The sequence below is a fragment of the Periplaneta americana genome, chromosome 17 (genome assembly GCF_040183065.1).
Source record: "Periplaneta americana isolate PAMFEO1 chromosome 17, P.americana_PAMFEO1_priV1, whole genome shotgun sequence".
Classification (NCBI taxonomy): domain Eukaryota; kingdom Metazoa; phylum Arthropoda; class Insecta; order Blattodea; family Blattidae; genus Periplaneta; species Periplaneta americana.
This window is the reverse complement of record NC_091133.1, coordinates 66,918,631-66,946,506: the sequence shown is the minus strand read 5'-3', so window position 1 is coordinate 66,946,506 and position 27,876 is coordinate 66,918,631. Positions and strand designations below refer to the sequence as shown.

General features: G+C 35.8%; 1 protein-coding gene across 1 annotated transcript in view; it reads right to left on the bottom strand.

The window, feature by feature from the left end:
* The window catches only part of LOC138693303 (lachesin-like), a 1,195,137-nt gene that overhangs the window by 73,305 nt on the left and 1,093,956 nt on the right, over positions 1 to 27,876 (bottom strand). The gene's annotated exons all lie outside the window — the stretch shown is intronic.

Below are 27,876 nucleotides of genomic sequence, written 5' to 3'. Positions count from 1 at the left end.
ACGGAGGGAGACTGGCAGACGGACGAACAAACAGACAGAGATACAGACAGATTAAGGCAGTAGCTTATAGACCTATTATTCTTCCACACTATATGTAGTACCCTTAAAATAATACTGTCGTAACTACCGAAAGTTAGTTTTAACTAAATGCAAGATAAACATTTCAAAGTCGTATGAAAAATCAGGATTACCAAGTATCAGTATGAGTCCTGCAGATTTGAAATTAAAGATACGACAGTTATATTGTTTGGTAGAGGATTAAATAAAGGTCACAAAACTGCCTGTAAATCAAAATTCAATTTCTGTGAGTTAAGACAGTTATCTAGGGGTGCGATATATACATTCAGAGAAATTTGATAAATCAAAATGATGATAGAGGATTCAGAATTCTTCAGTGTAATGAATGTAAATCCATGTGCACAGTACATAAGTAGGCTATTAGAAAGAAAATATTTTTATATTATTCGAAAGCAAGAGATCAGAGTGACTTAGCAATTGTGAGAGAGTGATCATTATTATCGTTAGGATTATCACCACCATATTAACATCAATCATAATCATCATCATCACCACCACCATCATCGTCATCACCACCATCATAATCATCATGACCACACTACCATTATCATCATCATCGCTACCACCACTATCACCACGACCACTACCATCACCAACACCATTGCAAATGCAGGAATTGAGCAATCGAGGCATAATCTTTATTTTAACCTAAGTTAATTTTCCAGTTTTAACATCTTATAAAATGCTGTAATAATAATTAACTGTGTCGCTTTCTTATTGTATCATAATATTCGTACTTAACTGATTTGTGAAATATTTTTATGAGCATAGTTGTATAAATTGTTTACAAAATTGTACCTAAACTTTTAAAAATTTTCTTTCTAGAAAACGAAATTCTTTGTAGACACAATTTTATTTGTAATAAATCTACACTGTTTTGCTAATATTTTCATTTACAAAACAAAACAATAATCTCTAAAATGAGACAATATTCATAATCAATATATCAATTATTTAATAATCGAATGTTTAGACTTATTATGACTACAAAAATTTAGTAGGCCTAACACTTACTTTTTTAAATTTTTCGTTCCTTTCCTTACGTATTTGGCAGAGTGACGGCTGAAGGAAAATGTGTTTGCGAAGATCCAAACACAGTCTGAACGAAATCTGTAAGCTACAACCTCACCTCTTGACTTTAATTCTCATTATCAGAGATTATGTTGTGTTCTTGTTTGGGCAGATGGATTACGCGCCGAGGTGTGTGTTTGGCGGGAGGATCTGACGACGCTAACCAGAAGTTAGTTGCGAGGCCGGAAGGAGGAGGAGTTCGCACGGCGGCCAGTGAATCCGACGGAGCGGAAGAAAGCAAGACAAATGTTGTGGCTGGCGCTGCCCGACGACCCCCGGGCAGCGAGTCCAAGCAAGAGTGATGGTGGTCCGTAAGACACACTCCGATCCTGCTATTGGCATCTACACGGCGCTTACGTTACTTGCTATGACTTGCTTCCGAGCGGCCTAATATCCTGGGATTTAGACACACGCCGCTTGCGCTTGCTGCACTCTCGGTGCAGTGTACTGGTTCAGCAACAGTGAAGAATTGAGACAGAGGCCAGGAGAGAGGGGAAATTCCCCGCTCATCTTTAACTAAACTTCCCTTCCTGGGAATTCCATACTCAACTAAATTAGTAATCAAATACTGATTTAGATTTAATAACAACAAATGGGAAAATATACCAAATACTAAAATTCTATGAACAAAATATTTATTGTTTTATGTAATATTTTTAAATTTTTAATCCAACAATCTCTTAAATCATATTCAAAATTAATATTAAATCAGCTGTAATCAGAAACAAAAGATAAGTATTTAATTTAATTCTCATTAAAGAATAACAGTAATAGTCTACATTTTATTATTTCATTTACCTGATTATGAACGGGGCTATATCTACTACGAGGTTATTTAGAGTAGATGTGATTGGTATTATCGAGATGGTATTTGGCGAGATAAGGCCGAGGATTCGTCATAAATTACTTGAAATTTGCCTTATGGTTGGAGAAAACGTCGGGGAAAACCCAAATATATAACCAGTCCAATCGGGAATCGAACCCACGCTCGAGCGCAAGTCCGGATCGGCAGACAAGAACCCTCTCCGACTGAGCTACGCTGGTGGCTGTATTATCATTTAAAAAGTCACAGCGGATTAATGAAATATCTGATATTGCTTGAAACATCTTTATTCTATAATATATAGTATAACATCGCAATAGTCAAAATGAGGCATGGCGAGTGTTTGTACAGAGATAAATTTTAGTTTATCAGGAAGGAAATACTTCAGTCGTTTTAATGAGTTTAATACCTTTTCGGAAGTATGATCACTTGTTCATTCCATTCCAGGTAGCAATCGATATAAATTCATATCTTTTTCATATGATATTGATGACGATGTATAAATGGTGTTGATATTAGTGATTTTTAGTTTAATAATAATAATAATAATAATAATAATAATAATAATAATAATAATGACAATGTATAAATGATGTTGGGTCCACCGCTGTGGAATAATGGTGAACAAAACTAACTGCAGCTCTCGCTCGCTGTGTTCGCTGCATTTGTCTTTCGAGTCTCGACTCTTCATTCTCGCTGCGCTTTCAGTCTCGCTCGTCATTCTCGAAATAGCATTTGGTCGGCGTGGAAAGATTTCGTAACTTTGAATAACATACATCATTGAAATAAATAACATAAATGTTTAAATGAGACAAAAATACAGAACAGAACTGTATCTTAGTAATCAGAATGTTCTGGTTCTATTTATGATATTACCTATGGTTAACTTATATAAATAGAAATAAAAAAATTTCTCAAATAAATTTGCATTTCTAAGAAACATAAAAGATGACATTAATATCATTTTACTTGAGATTGCACACTTGATCTTAAAGATATGAAAGAAAAAATTCCTACCTTATAATAAGGGCCTAGCAATTAAATAAAGACTAGAGAACGAATTATTATACACTGAAAGGTACAGATGTTTCAAATAGGCTACTTGATTGTTTATACAATACAAATATAACAGTTGCCAAAGTAGATAAAAGTTCAGTCAGGTATAAACAACTGTGGCGATTCAAGGCTGCTTGACTTCGGGATTTCGGGAGATGATCAATATCGAGTCTCGGAAGACTCGGTAGTCTTTACGTCAAGGACGCGACATAAAACAACATTGTTGTGCGGGTTTTTGGCTTTGCGGGCGCTGTTAGCCTCGCTTTCTCGATTGTTTTTTTTTAGTAGGTTATTTTACGACGCTTTATCAAGAGCTTAGCGTCTGAATGAGATGAAGGTGATAATGCCGGTGAAATGAGTCCGGGGTCCAGCACCGAAAGTTACCCAGCATTTGCTCATATTGGGTTGAGAGAAAACCCCGGTAACTTGCCACGACCGGGAATCGAACCCGGGCCACCTGGTTTCGCGGCCAGACGCGCCAGCCATTACTCCACAGGTGTAGACTTCTCGATCGTTGTTCATCTCTAGTTAGCATGCTTGAACGTTTAACGAGTTACCTGGTTGAGGATTTTTCCGAGGTTTTTCCTCAATCCATTAAGAGCAAATGCTGAACAACTTTCGGCGCTGGTTCCTGGACTCATTTCGCTCGCAATACCACATGTCATTCAAACGCTAAATAACCACAGCAGTTGATAAAGTGTCGTAAAGTAATCAATTAAAAGTGATGTTAGTAGTATTAGTGATGTTAGTGATAATAATAAATTGTAACGGTATTGAATATTTTGACAAAGGTTATGCCCATAAATATAGCTATGATTATGCTTATGATATCTGGCGGACTTGATGCAGATAGTGTTAGTTTTGATAATGATTATAATGATTTTGTAGTAGTGACTATGGTAACTATAATAAAAGGATAACAGAAGTTGTGATGGTAAACTTGTTTCGCACGTTAAAAGAATTGTGAACTCTTTTGCTTCGCTGTCTGACTCGAGAGATATTCAAGGAAAACGCGTCTAATAGGCATGGCTGGGTTGACGTCAAGTTGATGTGAAACAAGTTTCTTGGATATGACGCGCGTCTTATGGATCAGAGTAATGAATTTTGGAAAGAGTAGCCCGCAGGGTGTTCTGTGAGAACGAACGAAGCTGATGTCATCGTGAGCGGTGACAGTGCTGTGGACGGGGTCCCTGTCCTTGCATCAAGTCATCATTCATAGCACAAGTGACTGAGAGTTCATGCATAATTTGAGAGAAATTTTGGCATGTTTGTACTATACAAACTGATACACATGGAAAGCTTCGTGAAATTAGATTTCTAAACAGGCTGGCTTGCCTTAGTGAACCATACATACAGAGTGTTTAATATGTAAATATAATGCTCTAAGTTGTTTTAAATGGAGGAAAAAGAACGGACTTTTGTTTGCTACAGCAGGTGATAAATAAATTAGACTCTGTATATATGTGAATCGTTTATTGTAAAAACACCACAACCGACATTTTTTTACAAAATGGTTTTTTTTTGTGGATTTTGATTGCCAGCGTGAATGTGCATCTTTTGATATATTGTCGGACCATCGGATCTGTGCCCCTTCAGCGCTGTCGTCGTTCTTGGAAAAGTTAACGCCTGTACTCACTCCATTCCACCCTCTTTCCTCCCACAACGTTAAACAGCAGGCCACGAACCTTGCTGAATAGGGATGTTGCCAAACTTCCGTCAAACGGTATCATAAATAACTGATCCTCCATGCTACAATATCATTTCTTTCACTGAAAATATATCTTGTATTTCTACATTTTTTAAACCTAAATCCCATGTCTCGAATAATTTTCCGTAGCGTTTCTCTCCAACCTTGGAAATTATTGCTTCTCTAGCAACCTTCAGTAATTTCTTCAATGTTGGAACTTCTGCAAAGTATAAAATTTTGTATATTTCTTCTTAAAATACATCGATTCATTTCATCTATAAGAATTAAAAGTCCCCTTGGTCTGTTCTTCCCTGGTGATTCAATTTTTTCATATCCTGCACAGACTCCCTCTCTCCTGATTTTCTTCATTACGAGCTCTGACCTATCTATATAAATTACATAAAATGTTATATTATTAGTATTAGTTAAGTAAATAATTTTAATACGTAATCAAATGAAATAAAATAAGCTAAACCTGTGATAGCAGCTGCTCTTTTCGTTGCCTGATTTATAGGAAACAGATAGTGACCTGTTTGTTTCTCTTCATCGCAAAATGCTATTACGTACTTGCTTAATAATATTTCTTTTACCACTCCGCCCTACAGTATTCATGTTGAGTTGAGAACACTGGACTGCAAGCGGAAATAAACTGCCCCACAAGAAGGCCAAAATTGTGAATAGTGGTGGAGAGAAAGGGAGAGAGATAGAAAAGAGAGAGATAGGAATGCAGGGAGAGAAATTAATTACCGAGGCTGAGAAGGAATTAGAGTTCAGTTCGCATATCTTATGGAGGCACAGATCCGATGGTCCGACAATAAAAACCTTATATCTAGTATGACTGTAACATGTAAAAAATTGGACAAGAAATATGCATTTATTGTAAAAACCCCACAACTAACACCACATAATATGGTGTTTTTCAAATAAACTAGTCTGCCACACTAGCAGACAGCAGCACTGTCGTACCCAACAGCTGATTTCAGTCCCAGCCGGATCAGTGTTTTGTTCTGTCTATTGCTGATTAATTGTTGCCCTTACTATTATTATCTGTTTTGAGTATTTTGTTACAATATGATTAGTTCAAGTGATTAAAATGTTGCTAATGAGGATTATTGAGAAGTCGTCTAAGTCCAAGGTAAAACGAGTCACAGCTAATGATGTGGTTAACTTCAAAGCTTGGTCGCGAAAATTTTATAAGTTATCTAGCATGTCTGATTCATTATATGGTCGTGGTGTACCAAAGGATAAAAAGGTACATTTTAAAATTTCGAAGGTGAATGAGTTTTTTCACTCCAATGAACAAAAAGGTAAAGTTCTTTGTAAAGAGTTCATTGACAGCATTGTACCGGCAGAAGTGTTCACCATTCGAATTACTGAGAAAAGCGTTTGTGCTGAAAATTTACCGTTTGAACTGCCAACAGACCTAGCTTATGACAGCTCGAGGCTACCAATCAATGTTAAAAAACATGGAGGACCTTAAGAAGACTTTGCAGTACATACCGGATGAAGTGAAAGGATTCTACACAGAACTGTACACATGGCCTACCACCAACAAAGATAGTAATGACTAGACAGCGGACGCGGGGTGGCTTATCGTTGAATGTAGGTGCACATTTACTATATGTCATATTTTTTTCATTCAGACCATTCAGGCTCAACAGGTTTTAAACGTAAACAGACGACGTCAACATGCTACTATATCTCCGTACAGTCAGAAGAAAAAGAAAAATGAAGTACTTTAGTACATACCTCGTCATCATTGATGGAATTACTAGCGTTGCAGTAAACAATGATATATTCTAGTAAGTTGTCGAAGCTGAATCGTCTTCGCCTATCGCTTAAACAGTTTTTGTATCGAGAGAATTTCTGAAGAAAACCTCCAAATTAGGGATCACTCAATTTCTTTAGAGGAATATTTGCACTGAGCATCATGTTGCACATGTCTTTCCAAAACGTTTCGTTTAGACCAGCACAACTAAATGAGGATGATGATGAAGATGATGATGATGATGATGATGGTTCCTCAGATTTTATTTCAACGCATTTCCTGTGCGATGTGCTTTGCAATGTTGCTCTATAGTCTGAGTTGTTCTGGTTCTTACTCAATTTTACATACATTACAAACGATATTGTCTTCGTTAATACATAACATGTCACTCCCTTACTTCTTAATTGGACTTCGTATCTCTGAGCGAATTGAACGTTTTGCCTTCGACATTATGAATAGATCAGCACAATACTATTCAAGGCGTTCTAAATACTTGAGCAGGATAACACAACTGCACACATTACGTTGCAATATTACTATGTACGCTGCTGTACTCGCCAGGTACACAAAAGATGGACGACGCGGCACGTGCCATATACTCTGATACGAAACAACTTCACTTTTCCTTAAGTCATCCCGCATACACTGTCTGGTAATGACAGTGGAAGCGAAGACTAGAAAAATAATAAGTCCTGATAAGAAAAATGTCTGTTGCAACAAAAATCTTTAATTTTTTTGTTATTTTAAACTTTAGTTTTTACATAGATTATAAGGTTTGTTCATACTTACTTTCATTCGCTCTGATACTTGGAAAAAGGCAATACTTTGCTTAGTTTCAGTTTGTTTGTTGAAAAACCCCCATAACATCTTGATACTTGGAAAAAGGGAATACTTTGCTTAGTTTCAGTTTGTCTGTTGAAAAACCCCCATAACATCCTGATTAATTTAATTTGGGGGAGACTTTATATATAGGATGTTATAGAACACAACTAATCGTGAATAAACCTCATATTTAGTAACTAATATCACTTGTTAAATATATTTTGACAATAAAGTAACGAAACTAAACAGTTTTTATTGGTTCCTCAAAAGTTTTGTTTTTGTCACTTGTGGGGTTTTAGAAATAAACGATTCATATAAATAAGGATAGTAGTCTGTTACATTCCAAAGCATTCAGTATTTGGCACAGTGAAAACCGAAATTATGTAAATTTGTTTAGTAAAAGAAATCCATTAGAAATGACGTAGATTAGAGATATTTACTTCCAGGCTTCCGAAGTCATGGAGTAAACTTTCCCTCACTGAGTTTAGTCTCGAGAAGATTCAGGAGCGGAGCCCCACAACAAGGGTGTGAGACTGTGATAAACGTGCGTAACACCTCAGGGGCTGTGAAAGATGAACGGCGCTGCCAAGCAATGATAATTGGACGAAGGAACTCTAAGTAATCGGAGATAAACGGGCAACCGTACTGCTTGCTCTATCAGAAATCCACCGCAAACTGATCCAAAGCTGAACACGAATATGCATACTGTTATACAAGTCTCCAAATGTTACATATTTACCGGCATATGTCAGCATAAAATGAAACTTGGCTTTCTTTTAATAAGTGAAATCGGTATCTAAGAGTTGAATTTTTATCATAATTTTAATTCTTTATTTGATGTAAGTTTTAAATTAAGATATACATTCATTTGCTATTTGTTCAATTTCATTTTCTTTAAATTTAAAGGTAATTTTACTACAGCAGTGGCAAAAAAAAAAAACCGGACCGACCCTTGTAACTGATTTCAGAGCCTTGTTCACTCCAGAGCACGATAGACTAGTAACTAAGACTTTCGTGGTTCGAAACCTGCCTGGGAAGGAAACTTTTTTTGGTTCCTTAATCAAATTTATTCGCAATACTTTTCGATTGCAGCGATATTTTACTACTTAATTAATTTATTATTCCCAGAACATGAATTTTACCAGCAATCGAAAAGTATTGGGAGTTAATTTGAATAAGGAACAAAAAAAAGTTTCATTCCCAGGCAGGATTCGAACCACAAAAGACTTAGTTACCAGTCTATAGTACTCTGCAGTGAACAAGGCTCTGAAATCAGCTACAAGAGTCGGTCCGGTTTTTTTTTTTTTGCAACTACTTTACATATTACAAGGCGTTTATGACTTCAATAAAGTTAGACTCAAATCTATTTCAAGTTGAACAGGATTTAAATGTACGTCCATTATTTTGTTAAGGAACTTTTGGACACCATTTATAGAATTTCGGTATTAAAATCGATTCCGACTATTTCAAGCTTTTAATAGGTTCAACAAAAATCAACTATTTATTTCTTCGGAATATGTATGATAAGAACTTTGTGTTAAATATTAACGTAACATTGACACAAGAAAGTTCTTATCATACATATTCCGAAGTGATAAAGTGTTAAAAGTTGTGTAATCAAGATGTATATATTTATTTCTGTAGTAAATCGGTACTACATAAATATCCAATAATTTATTGAGGGAAATTACTGCTTGGATATAGGTTTATTCAATTTTTATTGTTACTAATAGTATGTAATTATACATCTTGATGACACACATTTAATCCTTTGTATCACTTAGAAATATGGTTATAGTAACAACTTTAGTTTGTTAAAATGAAAACTAACAAGCAAACTTTCTGATGGGAACAGATAAAAAAGTTAATTTTTTTTCTTCCACCATGTTAATAATGTCAAAAGAAGTGCTATTACAAACTTTGGCCACTCGACCGCAATTACGAGGGCCGTAAAAAATAAGTTTGCCAAGGGCCGTTAACAGAAAAAAAAAACAATTTTTTTGGACAAATTTATTGGAACCGACACAGAAATTTTTGAGCTATTTTTCAACATATTTCCCATTGGAATTGAGGAATTAAGACTTTTTCATATCATGGGATCGACAGAGAGAAGTGCAGACGCAGTCAAACGCTGGTTCTGATCTCAGGCGCTACGACACAAAAATTGATCCCATGGTACGACAAATGTCTCAATTCCAATGGGGGATATGTTGACAAATAGCGCAACAATTGCTGTATCTGTTTCAATAAATATTACCATGCAATTGTGCTTTTTTCTATAAACGGCCCGAGGGAAAATCACTTTCTGGACGGCCTCGTAATTGCGATCGAGTGGCCAAAATTTGTATAAGCACTTCTTTTGACATTATTAACATGGTGGAAGAAAAAAAATTAACTTTTTTATCTGTCCCCATCAGAACGTTTGTAAGTTGTAAATTACAGTACCTACTCGACTAGTTTCGACTTCGTATCAGCCATTTTTAGAACTAGCCAAAGCCGGCTATTAGACTAGCTCTGAAGAGGACTGATACGAAGCCGAAACTAGTCAACTAGATAATTTACAACTTAGTTTTCATTCAAAAAAATTAAAGTTGTTATTATAACCATATTTATAAATAAAAAATTACATTGCCCGTCGATATATTAGAAAGCCAATGTTCACCTACTTAGTTAGAACATGCGGAGCAAGTCCTATGCAATCGGTAAACGGTGGAGCATTAAAGAACGAAACGTAAAATAGTGCTCTATACCATGACCATGACGTATATTACATTTGTAACTATTTCAGATTACCTTCGTGATCTGAAGTGTCTCACAGATTGCGAATCTTTTTTAATAATTACCGATAGCTTTTTTTAGGAGAAAATTTGTTAGGAGAAAATCCACAAACGATTAGGGAAAACTAAGGAATTTAACTTGAAGCAAGTAGAGAGATAGGTTTGGAAGCAAATCCCGAAAAGACAAAGTATATGATTGTCTCGTGGCGAGAATATTATACGAAATGGAAATATAAAAATTGGAAATTTATCTTTTGAAGAGGTGGAAAAATTCAAAAACCTGGGAGCAACAGTAACAAATATAAATGACACTCAGGAGGAAATTAAACACAGAATAAATAGGGGAAATGCCTGTTATTATTCGGTTGAGAAGCTTTTATCATCCAGTCTGCTGTCAAAAAATCTGAAAGTTAGGATTTATAAAACAGTTCTATTACCGGTTGTTCTGTATTGATGTGAAACTTGGACTCTCACTTTGAGAGAGGAACATAGGTTAAGGGTGTTTGACAATAAGGTTCTTAGGAAAATATTTGGGGCTAAGAGGATGAAGTTACAGGAGAATGGAGAAAGTTACTAACACAGAACTGCACGCATTGTATTCTCTACCTGACATAATTAGGAACATTAAATCCAGACGTTTGAGATGGGCAGGGCATGCAGCACGTATGGGCGAATCCAGAAATGCATATAGAGTGTTAGTTGGGAGGGCTGAGGGAAAAAGACCTTTGGGGAGGCCGAGACGTAGATGGGAAGATAATATTAAAATGGATATGGGGGAGATGGGATATAATGATAGAGACTGGATTAATCTTGCTCAGGATAGGGACCATTGGCAGGCTTATGTGAGGGCGGCAATGAACCTCAGAGTTCCTTAAAAGCAAGTAAGTAAGTAAGCTTTTTTTTTTTTTTTTGCAGAAAATAATTTATAATTGAGGTCATGTAAGGTAAACGTAGATGTGTAAAACCATTCATACTAGGATGTAAGTATTGAAAAGTTGTACTATTTCACGTCATTTGACTTCTAATCTTATTCGTCTGAAGAAGCGACAGAAATAAAGAGGAGAGAAAATATCCAAAGGGAGTTGAATAATATCTAAAACGAGACTTAAAATGCGACCTACGCCACTTTGTTTATGATTCCCCCGACACTGCCTGTCTTCCCTTTGCAAAATAAACTAGTAGGAGATCTTGATTCCCCTATGTATCAAAGTTCTTCCACAGCTTGAAATACTGATCCAAACTGTCGCTCTGAATTCGAACTTTGAGGCTATTCGAAAGTCAAGAGTAATTTTGAAATAGCAAGAACTCCATTAAATATAAGATTTATACATTTTATGACTTTTATGTTTACTAATACTAAGTTTTATTTATGTGAAATGCTGTACTAAGTGTAAAATAAAAAAATATATAACACCAATTAATCCTCAAGAAAAACATCTTCCGGAGATAGGTCTACGTTCATTTTTATCTCAATATGCTTCCAACGAAAGCAGGGAATTCGACAGAGAGTGGATGAATATTCTATGCTTACGAGTACTTATGAAATAACAGCGCGATTAAATCTGGTCTGCTTACATGGAAATTATGTACAGTAGTGGCAAAAAAAACCGGACCGACCTTTGTAGCTGATTTCAGAGCCTTGTTCACTCCAGATAACGATAGACTGGTAACTAAGACTTTCGTGGTTCGAATCCTGCCTGGGAAGTATACTTTTTTGTTCCTTATTTAAATTTATTTCCAATACTTTTCGATTACAGCGATATTTTACTACTTAATTAACTTATTATTCCCAGTACATGAATTTTAGCAGCAATCAAAAAGTACTGGGAATAAATTTGAATAAGTAACAAGAAAAGTTTCCTTCCCAGGCAGTATTCGAACCACGAAAGTCTTAGTTACCAGTCTATCGTGGTCTTGAGTGAACAAGGCTTCAAAATCAGCTACAAGGGTCGGTCCGGTTTTTTTTGACACTGCTGTACAGATACGGAATTAAATTTTGGAGCAAGTCTTAATATCATCTACCTGTATATAGGCAACAATTTAGCACGACTGTCCACAAGTAACATATACAGAGCGATTCACGAGGATTTACCGTCCCTTACGGAGCTTAATTCCGTAGACATTCTGAGCAAAAAAAGTCATATAAACATGTGTCCTGGTCTCAATATGTTCAGAGTTACACTAATTTGAAGTTGTTGGTAAAATACCTTTCTCTCTTTAGTTTTAAGGGTAAAAAATATTACAAATACAGAATGAACTATTCAGAAGTATCATTTCCTTAATTAGCTAGTGTTCTGAAGCTAAAAATGTGTTGTTAATTGCTTTGTACAGATTTCGTTTTTCAATTTTTAACTAAAAATTACATCCTTCTTACGCACTTATCACAAAAATTGTTACAAATCATACGACTTTAGGAACTTGATTCTCTACAGTATAATTATGCATCCTAATGTACAGTCTTAAAGAATTTACAAGAATGGCGTGATATGTAACAAGTGTTGTGATAAATACGTAAGAGAATGTAATTTTGTAGTTAAAAATCGAAAAAAAAAAAAAATCCGTATGAAGCAACTATGGAATTCAAAACACGTTTCTAGCTTCAGAATACTAGCTAATTAAAGAAATGATACGACTGAAAGTTCATTGTTTATCTGTAATATTCTTTTACCCTTAAAACTGAAGAATAATGGTATTTTACAGACAACTTCGAATTAGTGTATTTCTGAAGATATTGAGATTAGGACAAATATTTTTATGACATTTTTTGCTCAGAATGTCTTCGGAAATAAGCTCCGTAAGGGACAGTAAATCCTCGTGAATCACCCTGTATACAGGGGCTCTTGTTTATTGTACATTTTCAGAGTGTTGTAAGCGATACTTATGCAATAAGGGAGCTCCAAATTTTATTTTCCATGTCTGTACGTCTCAAGTACTATCTATGCGTTATTTTTTTATTGTTATTTTAAATTTCTTGTGTTAATTTCAGATTCTTTGTAACGCAAATAAATTAAAGTTTTGTGAACTGTTTATGGCTAGTCGCGTCTGTGGCTTAAATGCTAGCACTGGTCTTCACTCCAGACGCTCAAGGTTCGATCCCTATGAGATTCTGATGTAGAGGTGTTTTTGGGGTAGCTTATTCCCGTTCCCCTCTAACTTTCCACGAAAAATCTTCACCTCCCTCTCATTTCATCTATAATCTGCAAATAGTATGGTGTGAAGTATTGAGAGTAGTACTGATTTCCGAAAATGATGTAGAAACGTCTTGGAGCTTCGGCCCTCTAGGTCTTATCAGGTTACTCGTATGTGGATGGGACCTGACTTTATCAGGGGCTGAGACAGGATGACCCACCTGTCAGCGTCGGATTCACGATATTGATTCAGTAAAGGCTTAGGACTCCCGGGCCCAGGGGCTTATCAGGCTACTCGTCTGGGATTCTGACCTGGCTGTATCAAAGACTGATGCAGAATGGTCCACCTGTCAGCTTCGAATTCACGATATTGATTCAGAAAAGGCTTAGGACTCCCGGGCCCAGGAACTTATCAGGCCACTCATCTGGGAGTCTGACCTGGCTGTATCAAAGATTGAGACAGGATGGTCCACCTGTCAGTTTCGGATTCAGGATGTTGATTCAAGAAAGGCTTAGGACTCCCGGACCCAGGGACTTATCAGGCTACTCGTCTGGGAGTCTGACCTGGGTGTATCTCAGATTGTGGCAGGATGGTCCACCTATCAGCTTCGGATTCACGATGTTGATTCAGGAAAGGCTTAGGACTCCCGGACCCAGGGACTTATCAGCCTACTCGTCTGGGAATCTGACCTGGCTGTATCAAAGATTGAGACAGGTTGGTCCACCTGTCATCGTCGTATTCACAAATGCCACCCACGCCATCTGTCGAAGTTGGGCAATCATCGCTTACATAATGGGTCCAGCCCTTGAGAACTTAAGCCAAACCCCGGTGGTTAACACGTGCGAAATTTCTTTGTGGTCACAAAGTGTGCGGAAGTAAATCATCGTGGAATATTTTCCATTGGCGAATCACGAACACAAAGACGATTGATTGGATGCAGGAGGTGAACTATTTCACTATCTGTCACGTATGACCAGCTACACTATGTTGGACTATGAGAGTTCGGTACGATGGTCAATACTATATCTGCCCCACATCGGACCCCCGCTTAAGGGAATGCTCTGTTTTTCTTCCTTCGTTATTAATATGTTTTGCAGTACATCTTTGTTACGTATCTAAATTACGTAAAACGTTTGTAAACGTGTGCCGAGGGGACACTTGCTTAGGTTGAGTAATTGCACTCTCCCCCGCAAGGTGGCAGTGAATACTAAGGAGACTGTCTCCTTATCTCCTTTACCGCGATCCAAGCCGCAAACAAAGCACTCCCTCACCACACCCGTCTTCCATCATCGCGGTCTGCCTACAAACCACCAGACTCACATCTCGCCACAGTAAGGAGTTGCTGTTTCTGTAAGAAAATTGCTCTCTTTTTTTTTTCTCCCCTACACTGTACAAAGAATTTTCGAGACAAGAAATGTCACACTTGTATGAATTAATAAGACGCTGAGGAACAACTAACCTAATTATACAGCACAGAAAACTTAACAGATAAACATTTCCATTTTACTTCTTCATTTTCTTAAGCATTCTTTGATCTTTTCTTGTAATATTATGTGATTGTAAGGAACTCAACCTTAAAATTTTTATACAAGACTCAAAATAATTAATCATAGTGACGTGAATAAATTGAAAATCTTCAGGGATTTGTATTTCTAACTTTAACTAACATTTCAGCTCTTAAAAGAAATATAGCTTATGAGGCTAGAGTCAACCATTTAAGAACTTTCGTAATTGAGCCAGCGACGCGCTGTTGCCAAACTCCACAAACTTTCAGCCTAATTTCCTATTAAGCATGCATTCAAATACAAAATGCTTGGTTAGAGAAGTCAATGTACTATGGCAGGAACGATCATGATTTTAAAATAAAATGTAGGAAACAGAAAACGGATGTAGGTAAATTTTCATTTTCAAGTAGAACTATAGGTGCATCTTGATTACACAACTTTTAACACTATATGGCTTTGGAATATGTATTTATGTGTCTTTCTCGTGTTAAATTATTTCGTATCTGTTTAACATGTTTCGACCTGTTATTCAGCTTCTTCAGAACTGGTTGTTGTTGGTCTTGGCGCCATTTGTTTTGTTTCCTGTGGGGGTGAGTTTGTGTAGTGTAATATGGAGTCAAAGAGTGTGTGTGTTCTGAAATTGAGTTGTGTGTTGAGGATTTCATTTGGATGTGTTTTTGTGTTTCTGTATATTTCATATTGTTCTAGTGTGTTTAGTTTCTGGCTTTATGGTTGGATGTGTAGAATTTCCATGTCTGTGTTCATGTCTCTGTAGGTGTGGTTAGCATTTGTGATGTGTACTACATATGTGGAAGTGTTTTTTTAATTTTGTTATGGCTGTGATATGTTGTTTCTAACGTGTCTGCCTGTCTGTCCTATGCAGAAGTTGTTGCAGGTGTTACATTTGAGTTTGTATACGCCTGTGTGGTTGTATTTATTTGTTTGTGTTGTTTGTGTGTTGAGATGTTTCTGTAGAATATTATTTAATTTGTATGCGATGTTGTAATTTAATTTCTTGAATGAGGTTGCAATCTTGTGTGTGTGTTTGTTTTCGTATGTCAGTGTGATGTAATTTTTGTGTTCCTGTGTTTGTGCTGTACTCTTATGTTTTTTTGTGATTATGTTTTGTCTTTCATATCATGTTGTCTATTATGTTGTGGCTGTATCCGTTTTCTTGTGTTATGTATTTGATTGTGTTTAGCTCTACTTTGTAATCATGTTGGTTCTTTGTTATGTTGAATAGTCTGTGTACCATTGCTCGGAATGCATCTTGTTTGTGTTGTGTTGGGTGGTTGGATGTGTTGTGTACGTGTGTTGTTTTTGTTGTGGGTTTTTTTGTAGACTTTTAATGTGTGTTTGTTGTCGACTTTTGTTATTGTGATGTTTTCCGAAGAACTATACATGATTGGAATGACCTACCTGCAGAGATCTTTGAGGGCTGTTCTTCTTTAAGGAGATTCAAGAATAACTTAAAAAGTTGTGTATAAAGTGTAAATTAAAGTTAAGGTGACATTTATTTTTAAGGTGACATGTATTTATTTAGCCTGACGACTTACGTCCTTTGCTTGAATTGTAAATTATTTAAAAATAGCTCGTCAGAGGGTCTTAGGCTAGAAATGTTTAGTTTAAATGTAGTTCTGTTTATAAGTATGAATAAGGGTGTAATTGTTTCTCTTATTGGAACTGTTGCATCAGTGAAGCGTGGTGAGTCAGTGAAGTTATGGTTTTACAGTGGAGTGAATAGTTCCGATCAGTGATAATTTATAGTGTAAATGAAATGTGTTCTATAGTGTCAGTCAAATGTGTTCTATAGTGTCAGTGAAATGTGTTCTAAAGTGTCAGTGAAATGTGTCATAGTGCCAGTACAGTGAGTGAGATGAGAGTAAAGTGAAAGATTATTATCAGTACCAATGTGAAACATATGTAGGGCTTATACATATGTAGGTTGTATTATAAAATTAGGTTCACTTGTTAATTAGGTTATTTTAAATATTTGTATTAATAATTGTAATTATTGTGAATAATAGTATTATGTATTCTAATTGTATGTGTATTGCTTAATTGTATTGTGTATTGTAATTTTATTTATATTGTTTATACTGTGTGTACCACTGCCACCGGGTGCTTGCCCACTTGCAATGTAGCCTAATTAAATTCATACGTAATACAGCGTAACTTTTAATAAGAGGTAAAATGACAAATAGAAACTGTAACATAAATAAAGTAAATTCAATGAAGGATATAGATACTGAAAGAAACTACCTACTAAGAGATACGCATCAACAAATATTAAATTTTCCTAAAATTAGAAAAACTAATTATTAACTAAATAAGATAACACAGGTTTTGAAAATAAGATAGAATAACTTCAAGTTTTTAAAATAAAAAATTGAAAATAGAGAATTAATAAAGTAATTAATGTATTCCGATAGCTGTATTAATTAGTACATGTTCAAAAGATTACTGACTTTATAAATTGGTAAACTACTATACTTTAAATTCAATAAGAATGCATTTATAATAAATTTATTAGTCATCATAATAGCAGTGAATCGAAAATGAGTGCATGCGATAAAATGATGAAACTGAATTGAGGTTGATTATGTAAGCAACTAGTCAAGTGTGTGATTAAACATGTATGCGGTAGTTTTCATAGAAGTTACGCAAACGATTCTGCTGACAAGAAAATATTGCAAGAGTAAAGATTACCCTACAAATTGAATGTATCGATTCAGCTATTTCAGGCTGATGACTTTACAGTATGTCGACATCTGCTCACCTATTTGAAATAATAAGTTATTATGCAAAAATAAGACCTGAAAATTAAACATAAATATTGGATAAGTAGAGCAACAGGAAAGATTATTTTGTTTATTGTAGAGTTTAAATGTAATATGTAAAAAAGCTTTAAGGCCTTTTTTGTGTTAAATAAACGCGCTTGGTTGAAACTTGCACTAAAAACTGGACGTAAGTGCAAGTTAAAGCCAACATAAACTGAAATAGATATAGGATAGAAAATGAGGTATTAAATGAATAATTATTGCTATTCGTGTACCTATATGTTAATTGTAATTTATTAAGTTTATGTACTTTCTGTGAACCGTTATTAATAAATAACAATATCAATATCAATATAGCGTAACTATTTTGGAGTTGCAAATACGCATTTCGGAGCAATTTATGTAGCTTTTTTGAGAGTGTATTGTGTATCCTTACATCTGATCATCAAATACAATAAGATCAATTATAGTATTATGAAACATATCTCTGTCCTATTGAAGGGAATGGAGTATCTCGTTAGTGTATCAGAAGTGCGAAATTAACATTTTAGTAACACTGAGGCAGATAAGAGGCGCGAATGATGGCTGTAACTCGGAGCTCCCTCTTTGTCTGAGAGAACTTTCCAGTTCGCCTTCAGGCATCGCAACTCAGAACAGCGCAACAAAACTTCGATTCCGTTTTTCACGCTACAAGCAGAACAACTCTTGAAACTTCGAGATAAACGACAAATGAAATGGTTAAACAGAGCTAAAACGTATTAGGTTTGGACGACGGTAATCCCCTCTCTTCTAAACCTAACTAACGGTTTAGAATCGTCTACCTCTGCTTTTACATGCATGCAAAATTATCGGATATTTCCTTTAAGATTTGTAATACAGAAAGAAATTGAGGGGTTTGCCCGGAAAAGGGCGTATACGTCAATATGGTGAATTGAGATACACGCAATCTAAGATTTTAAAACGCACCTGAATAAAATGTTATACATGCACGCAGCCCTGTCCTGCAGGTATCTACAATACAATCAAAACAAAATTTCGCTACTATAATTATTCACTACATTTTAAACCGTGTTCCCGAAGAAGGGCGTATAGGTCTATTCGCCTTTCTTCCGGCAAAGCCCTCAATTGCATGCTTGTATTTTCTTTCTGTTTTGAATTTACTTTAATATTTTCATATCTCTACAGAAAGTTATATTCTCTTTCTCTCTTATATCGATTTCTGCACACCTCTGGCCCCTATTACTTATTTGTTCGATTCTACAATCTTTCTCTCTATCATAACTTAAATACTCGGTCACAACACGATAACACGCTAGAAATTCTATTTCACCCATCATATCTGTATTACTCATCTTTCACTGTTGCTACTTCTCGTCACTGGAACTCTCTGCCGCCCGACGTCAAGGATTGCCGAACATTGATTTTTTAAAATATAAATTAGAAGAATATCTTATGATGAGTTACCAGACCTAATGCGTCGCAAATATTTAATGCAATGTATTATTGCACTGTGTTTATTTTAATTTTTTGTTTCTTATACAGGGACATCATTTTATTTTTATTTCAATTTTTATTGCACCTGATTATTTGAATGTACTTCACTCCCACTCCCTCTACTAGTAAACTTCCAACCGTTCTCCACACAGAACCAAGCGTATACAGTCAAAGTCGCCTTACGGTCATAGTAAACACAACCGTACTGAGTTAGTGAGTATAGTACGTTCCAGAAATATGTTCGCATTTTTCAGTGACGAATGAGCTTTCAATATTGAATCATATTCTCGCACAGGTACTGTCGTCCGTTTGCCTATGTCGTGTCCCGGTTTCCCCCACCCCCTTCTGCTCGCTCCTCTGTAAAGGCTAGTGACTAGGCTATCTTAGCTCTTTTCTGAATACATTAATTTCTGTTAGGAATTGGATGTCTACGTAATATTATACAACTATTTAACATAACTTAAATAAAAGGGCTTTGTTAATTAATTAACTGTCACGTGATTTCCCCCCTTTCTACGACCCTGCGACAAAACCACTTGAACGGACAGTAGATAACATGTCTGAGTAATTTTATCTTTTCGGATCCGACAGAAATGAAGACTGAATTTACAGTACGTAAGACTGCGAGAGATAGTATTAATTCTCAGTTTAGTTGGAATTTACAATCATGAAACAAGTTTCATAACCCATGTTTTCTTTGTCCTAACTTTAAATGTGGTAAAGATATTTTATATAGTGAAACATATCTCGAAATACTGTGTAAATCACAAACAATTTTTGTTACGTTTGTGGTTAATTCTACAGAAAGCGTGAAAAACCGGGTAAGTCCCCAAAAGTAAATTTTAAAGGAGGAAGAAAACAAAGTTCACAAGACTCTCCTAAATCGTGTAATTAATTTGGGGAATTGAAATCCTGCATAAATATGTATTCACATACGGGCTTTCAAAAGGACATGTTTCCAGTTATATTTCACTAAAGGTTCTTGGCTTAAAGTGACTTACCCGGTTTTTCTCGTCTATTGCTAAATTCTTACAGGGACTTACATATTTATGTACAAATTTTTTAAAAATCATTATTTACGTATATTATATAAACATCCATTTTAATTATTATTTCGCTACTTTTCAAAATATTGAATAATACAGTATAAGAACTTTGGCATATTACAATAATGTCTTATAAGACATTTACAAAACCCTTTGTTATTACACATGTCATTTGGTATTTTCTGCATCTGCATCCAGTTCCTCCAAATCCGGGTCAATATTGGGTATGTTGTCAACTTTCAAGGTCTTGTAGAAGTCATGGAAGACATTGTCGATCAGTGGTAAAATTTCCAAGATGTCCTTCTTTTCAGCACTGACGAAAACAGGACCCTCATGAATCATAGGCAGTGATGTGGGTAATGTACGTTTGCCACGTCTACGGATAGATAATTCTCGGAAAGATTCTTCCTCGGAGAGAGAACTCTTGAAAAATATTTTCGCTGTCTCTCTAGTGTATTTCAGTCAGTGAGTGCTGGTCCACAGAAATTTATTACCTTCTGTATCAACTTTCTTCATTAGGTAGGCCCCACTTGTTTTCGTCAAGGAATTGAAGTCTAGAAAATGTTGTCCGTCCATCACAAATACTTTGAATGGCTTCTTACGTTTGCAAGACCTCACGAGCTGATACCAGTCATTTGGATGGTTTATTTTCATCCCTGTCCTCTTCTTTTCTCTCTCGATAGCTGCATGGTCTACATCGCACTCCATATGAGTATGCCCACTCACCAAAAACTTGTGGTGAATTTCACGGATGTTAGGGTTCTTGTCAATAACAAAAGAAAACATAGCTGCCACAATACTGTTTCTGTTCTGTCCCCCGCAAGAGTCAGAATAAAATGTGATTTCTTCTACATGATCTGGCAACTGCAAAATAAACTGATAGAGACAGGAACCTATTTGATTAGCCCCTCTTCCAGACGTGGTTTCATTTCACATAAAATATGTAGCATGTCCATAATTGCCTTTTATAAAAGGAAACTGATGTTGTAAGGTAAGTTGTCGGTAGGCACTGATGCAAATCAAAGGCTAACACAGTTTTTCTGTCATCTTTCTGAGCCACTTCCTTATCATGCCTCTTGGCTTCATATGACTCCTCCGCAGCCTTGTGGTGGGTATCTCGTTCTTGTATTGCAGAGTCCCTAGCTTCTCTTGCCAAAGTGTTGATCTTCATTTTCAGTACATCACATTTGTGACAAGCGTCTTGTTTAGGTTTTTTTGAATTCCTGATAAAGTTCATGGAAGCATCTGGAATAAATTTTCAGTGAAACAGGATTTTTAGTACAGTCTTTGTACAAATTATACATCTTTGATATATTAAGATCAGAGGACAGAAACCGCTTAGAATTTCTATTACGGCAATAATGACTCTCATAACTAGGGAAGGAGAGAATATGACTTTCTGCAGACTGTAAATCTTCCATTTTTCTTTTGTTTGCAGGAGAAAACTTTCCTCTATCATTAGGTGCAATAATTCCAGAAAACGATTCCTTCTTCTTACTAGCTACCCGTTCAATGAAACCGGTTATTTCCCCAAATGTTTTACGAAAGCATTCCCTGCAGATGGGCTGATTATTGCCTTCAATTATAATTTCATATTTACAAACTATTTCCCTTAACTTGGCGTTGTCTTCAACCACACGATGAGACTTTGGTTTACTAATTGTTATCAATGAGGAAATATAGCTGACCCTGTTATCATGATTACCAATAGCCCAATATTCCTCAAAACACTTTTGGCGATCTTCTTCCATAAACTTTTCCAGACACTTCATTCGGCATGGTTTAAGGGGAAGCATTTCCCTTGCTTTCACTTCCTTCCCTTTTTCTGATACATACGATTTTCCTTTATTTCTCAATTCTTTGTCTGTCCTTCCTAGTTCTTTTCTTCTGAACAGAAGAATCTGGCTCAGAATTTTCGGATTGCTGTTCCTGATCGTTGTTGAATACATTGGTGTCTTCAGAATTTTCTTCCTCCTCACTCTCATCCATTGCGGTGCAAAATTGATTGTTTGCTATGTCTTCATCAGGGTGGTAGTCTGGATCTTTTACACTATCATCGGAATCGAACTCTACAGGCTCAGTACACTCATTTACATCTGGTCAAAATATATTTAGTAGATCTTCACTGCATGATTTTTGTGCAGGAGCCAGTGGAAATGTACCTAAAAATAAGGGTCCTAAAGTTGTAACACAGTCCTCCATATGTTTACTTTCATATCAGCTCATGATTTCAATGTTTTTTTACAGCAATGATAGAATGACTGTCGAACATACACCTGATAATTTGTAACTAATTTTTGCTTTTAATCGGATTTTAAGTTATGTTTTGTCTTTTAAATTTCTTTGTGCTTAGAAGTTGCCCATGAGCCGCATATTGAACAACAGTCGATTAAAGCGGAGTTTCCAACTTTTTGAGTGTCACGGACCCCTTAACATTCGTACTCGAATTCGGTTCATTTTAAAATGCTTAACTTATAGCCGGAAGCATTTTTGGTGAACTCTGTAACAGAGTGGGGCATAACAAATAAATATTCCAAGAAGCTGAGAAAAGCAATAGAAAAAGTTAAAGTTAGGCTTAATAATTAAAATACTTTTGAAAATACATCTTGGCTTGGGAACCGCTTTTGAATCTATCACGGACTCCCTGGGATCCGTGAGACACAGGTTGGGTACCGCTGAATTAAAGTACCAAGAAAGTAGCATATGTGATAAATACTGTGTCAAGCTGTCAACATTGTTAGAAAGAATATCACTTACCATTACCACTGAGATCAGCAATTTCGTGAGGATAAGTTATCTTCCTTCTTTTAGCATCTTCAAAACAACTGTTATCACTGTGACTATTTTTTAAACTTAGATTAACAAGAAGACGTGCACGACGTGACATTGTGTAAGTCGAACCACAGTTCACTTTGCTACTGTGTGACATTAAACCATACGATAAATCTTCAACTCACAGCTCATTCACAAGGCAGTTATGATTTGGCGGGCTTGTGATTGTTGTGGGTACAGAAATAGAAAAGTAATACCTGAAATTTAATTCCGATCCATATTGTTGACGTTCTCTTTCCGAATATGGTTGTTCTAATTGTTTCTATTATTGATTCCCTTTTCCTTATTGAAAACTGAGAAGCAAAATGTTTGGTAACTCGACACGGAAGAAATTATGCGGACGTGAAGAAGAGAACAAATCAACTTACCGCACTGTTTCTTTCTTGATACGAAACTGTAAGGTCTATAATAACTAAATAATTCGACTTACCCGGTTTTTCACGCAACCAAAATGAAGACTTGACAAACGAATAGTGATGTAATTAGACTTACATGCTTTTGCTCGTTCGTACTTGGCAGGTGAATAACAAGCTTAGTCGACTTACCAACAATTTTGCATCAATTTCTGTTCTACCCGTTATTTCACCATGCTGTAGCATCTATACTAATTGGTATTAGACTTCCCCGGTTTTTCACGTTATAAAACTCGGCACTGGGAATCGATACATGCTAATAACTCATATTTCACAAAAAGTGGACTTACCCGGTTTTTCACGCTTCCTGTAGAATTAACTTTGAAAGCACACAGATTACACTACGCTAGTTAAAAGGACTTACGAGTGTTCTTTTGATTGAAAAATATATGAGGACAGGAACTGGGCCCTGAAATGTGTCGTGCTCCATGTAATTCTATTAGCCTAACTGGTTGGCTAAAAGGATCCGTTTATATGCCTTTTCCAGTTCCAATGATATGTCGGGAACATAAGAATCATTTAACAGACTATTACTTTCTAGGAACCACAGTTCAGAAGATTACAGAGAACTTGTCAGGGAGCTGATTCAGAACTATAACGTGATGGGGTGTATCTCTCAAAATAAGTACTTGGATTCTCATCTAATTTTTTTCTTTCTTCAAAACCTTCGGGTAGTGAGCGACGAACATAGGGAACGCTTTCTTCAGGATTTTTCTGAAATTAAGAAGCGCTACCAAGAAAAAAGGAGTCCAAATATTCTGTCAGACTACTGCTGGATACTCAAAACAGATGTTTCTCAAGCGAAGTATAGCCTAAAATCTATTTCACACACATTTTGGGTAAATAAATAAAATTTTAGGTAAAATGTTACAAGGTATCAATACTAGGAAAGTCTGATTTCTTATAATTACCCTGGGTGATAGAACAATTTTGAAAGAAGATCTGAAATCTGCACGAAAAAACTATAAGAATCACACGTACTGTATCATTTAACAAAAAATATGTTTAATTTTGTTGACCAGTGATTATTTAGTGATGCGGTGTAAGAGGTTTTGAAAATTCGGGACTTGTTCAGCTAAGTGTAGCATGATTCTGAAAGAAAATGTCGGCTTGGCTTTTCGAGGACTCGACCAGGAATGGATTCTCGCACTTAAATTTGGGTTGTTAGAGGGAAACGGGAGTACCCCGATAAAATCGTCTGCAACGTCTGTTTTGTCCACTACAAATAACATTACGATTTGTCTTGGGATCGATCTCGGGCTGTCGGGATAGTAGACCAGCATGATCTGAACTAAACGTCTTAAGTCATTCTTGACAATCGAAGAGGGCGTATAACATCACACCTGCCAGTCTATGAGATACGACAATTGAAGTGTTCAAAGCTATAGCGGGCCAAGCGCCATTTATTAAAAACGGAGAAAGCAACGGTTAAAGTTAAGTAAATACCATACTGTAATTTAATGACGAGTGACATATCATTTAATTTTGACTTGCATACTTTATCTTACTAATGTTTCGTTAAATTATGGTAATCATTTAATTTTAACTCTTGTTTTCTCCGTTTTTAATAAATGGCGTTTGGCCCACTATGGCTCTGAACCCTCCAATTTAGTACACTCATTATTAAACCTAACTGTCTTAGAGTAGATAAAGCAATAATTTTCTTCAAATCATATTCAAAATTTGCTCCTAAACCAGCTATAAACATTGTTAAACCGCATAATCTGTTTAATAGTACTAGCATTAAGACGAAAACATATAATTAAATACGCAAATCATGCGATCTACTCTAAATCTCGGAGGTTATCGTAACAATGCGGGAGACCCGGAAATCGTAAGCTAATTTTATTGGTATTACGTGTTCAATGTTACATGACCGCTGAGCGGTGATGTCGCCACTCTCTCGTTGTATACAATACATCGTAGGCCAGTGATGTCAGTCCTCTTTAAGATACGACACGCGGTAGAACATCTACACCGTAGTCGTGGTACAACCACTGATGATGGGGGAGCACAGCCCCCGAAACATATATGGTTTCTAACCAATTTTATTTATTTCATCAATAAATTGTGTTCAGACAACTGTAATAATTATCTACATTAGTTTTAATCTTAATTTATGAACACTGTTGTATTTCGACCTTCCAATCATTTAATCATGGTTACTAGTGAAGAAGAAAACTTGGTCAACCAGTACTACGATATGCGCCTTCAGATAGAATTGTTAAACAAGAAAATTTGGTTCAACAAAACATGTCTTAAAGAGGAGTTAAAACCCAAATATGTGAACATCAAATCCAATACTAATTCTAGAAGTGCTAAATACATAGATAAATTCTGCACAAGAACTTGGTTAACAAATGAAATTAAATCAATTTTCATACAGAAAGATGAAATTAATCTAAAATTATATGTGTCATCTTAATATATTCAACACCATAGGCTACATCCCATAAAATGGGAATTAACTCAAAAAGAAATTTTTCTACGTATTAGCAATAAAGTTAGATTTCAATTTCTCAAATTACGCAAAAAAATTACAAAATCTTCGTGCTTCACAAAAACCTAAGAAACAAGAACCCAATAACAGCTCCTCAGTTCAACACTCCTTTCAGGAACGAATAGTGAATTTATCACATGTTACTTTTGACAACAAAGAAACACAAGTGTTAAAGAATGGACAAAAAAAAAGTAAAAAAAAAGTGATGTGAAAGCAAGCGCATTTTTCTGACCTTGACGTCGTGCGCGAGCATTAAGCGCTAGGTATGCTAGGAGGAATAAGCAGCCTGTTTGATTAAGAAAACAGTAGTGCACAAACTTCAAACGGAACGTGAAATTTTATGTCGTTATTTTTATATGGCTTCTTTCTGATTGTTATTTTCTATATTGTCTGTAAAACAAAAGTACTAACACTATTTCTTAGCCTAATATTGCAGTTGTGTTTTAATAGTACATTATGCAACGAGCCTATAATGATAGTAATTAAGAATCGAGTATGGATATTTATGAAACGAGCGCAAGTGAGTTTCATAATTTTCATACGAGCTTCTTAATTACCATTATAGGCCAGTTTCATACAACTTTTTATGCTCGACCATATTTCTAACTTGAAATTACCGGTATTCAGATGTATACATTTTATTTGTAGGTATCTAACAAGATCGGAAGTGACCTTGTTCTAGGTCGTGAATTGTGAGTTGTGCGCAGACGCGAAAGTATTGATTTTTTCCGAGGAACAATAATGTCATTGACCTTGACGTAGTCCCGTTAAACTTGATAATATTATAATATTATAACCTTGATTATTGAATTCGACATTGAAAAACGAGATGACAAATTGAATTTATTTGAATATTATTTACAATTAACGCTAATTATTATAGTAACAGAACATAACCTTCTGCGACAATATTGGATTTCCAGCCTCCGTGACTTTTTGCTAATTCTCTTTCGATTGCATATCCGAGAATAATCGATACTTGCGGTTTTATAACGGTACAAAGCTGACTTGTCATTGGCTGAACACAGGTAAGCTGAGTTATCATTGGCTGAAGACCTGTACTTTAATGAGTAGGTGTACTTTAATGACATGCATTAAAGGACTGCTACCGGGTGTATAATTAGTACATGTCGGCATGGTCGAGCATAAACGTTAATAACATAATAAAGGGTAAAGAAGGAATATTCACACAAATTCCATAATAACTACAACTATACTGTACTAAGTGAATTAAACACATCATTCATAAAGAAAGTGTTATCCCAAAGAAAGACACTGAATATGACATGATAAGTTGAAATTGATATTGATGTTATCTTTAGCCTTATAAAATTATTCAAAACAATATTATAGTACAAGGTAAAGTTGCCTAGGTATATGTTTTAACTGTAACTAATATTACATAATAAAACTCTTATCCCATTATGCTTTTAGGTGATATTGGTGCGCAACTTTCTGTTATCAGAATATTACGCGTAAATTATCTCGAAATCTGCTGAAGCTATAGAGCTGACGTTTTACCAACACATAGGCACATATCTCTTGTTTGTGATGTAACAGTATTTGCTTTGTTAATTCATTTCCTTACAAACATTTTCCATGCGAATATTTTCAAACATTTTAATACACTATCTTCAGTAATATGTACTTACGATATATTATATTTACGAAAACATTGTTTCAGTGCCTGCAAAAAAGTTGAGAAAATATTCCTTTTGAATAAAGAAGCAAACTAGTGAAAAATGAGGATTAAAATTAAAACTTACATTCTTATAATGCACTTATACTTCTCAGACAAATCTACAGTTTTAATAAGTTCTCTTCCCTTTATCCATTGAATCAGTGCAGGTCATCCCTGTATATAGCTCGACCAAGCGGCATATACCAGCTCTTTCGTCTGTCACTTTCCTTTCCGCTGTAAAGCTCTCAGGCTCTCTTGGGCTCTAAAGCGCGCACTTGCTCCTATGGGCATCAGTTGACATCACTGTCGTAGGCGATTATGGAGCGCGGTGCATTGAGAGGATCAAAGCATTCATGGTGTGAGATGATGCACTTTTCTAGTTCGTGGAATCATACCGGTCAATTTACAACGGAC